At 35.5% G+C, this 639-nt stretch overlaps 1 protein-coding gene across 1 annotated transcript in view; it reads left to right on the plus strand.

The window, feature by feature from the left end:
• Positions 1–639, plus strand: part of LOC117121957 (polymerase delta-interacting protein 2-like) — a gene marked incomplete in the record, with an annotated part of 11,020 nt that overhangs the window by 6,508 nt on the left and 3,873 nt on the right.

Raw genomic sequence — 639 nt, forward strand, 5'->3', positions numbered from 1 at the left:
ATTTATATTGATTTTGATCCCTCTGACTCTGATTTCATTCAAACACGTCTCGAAACCTGCCTCCACGACATCCACAGTTGGCTGTCCAATAACATGCTTATGCTAAACGAAAATAAAACTGAATTCATAATCTTCGGCACTAATAAATCTAGCTCAATAATTAACATCAACTCACTCCATATTGGCTCATCTATCATTAAAACTTCCTCTACCATTTCCAACCTTGGCGTCACATTTGATGACAAGCTTTCCATGCAAAATCACATTGGTAAACTCATAAAATCTGTTAACTTTAATCTACGTAATATAGCACTTATCAGAAAATACTTATCAAAACGAACTACGGCTCTGATTATTCACGCTTTCATTTTCTCCCGACTTGACTATTGCAACTCTCTTTTATTTAATATTCCTAAAATCCAAATTAACAGGCTTCAAAGACTACAAAACTCTGCTGCACGCATACTAACATTTACTAACAGACGCACTCATATAACTCCCATTTTACATGAACAAATTGATGCCAGAATTCAATATAAAATCCTTTTACTGACTTATAAGTCACTGACTCTCAATCAACCCGCATACATTAATCAACTTCTTCCCAAATATGTGCCTGGCCGTTCCCTACGTTCATCT

Source organism: Anneissia japonica, unplaced genomic scaffold (assembly GCF_011630105.1).
Source record: "Anneissia japonica isolate Jap-2015-1 unplaced genomic scaffold, ASM1163010v1 scaffold352_len1594369_cov220, whole genome shotgun sequence".
Taxonomy (NCBI): domain Eukaryota; kingdom Metazoa; phylum Echinodermata; class Crinoidea; order Comatulida; family Comatulidae; genus Anneissia; species Anneissia japonica.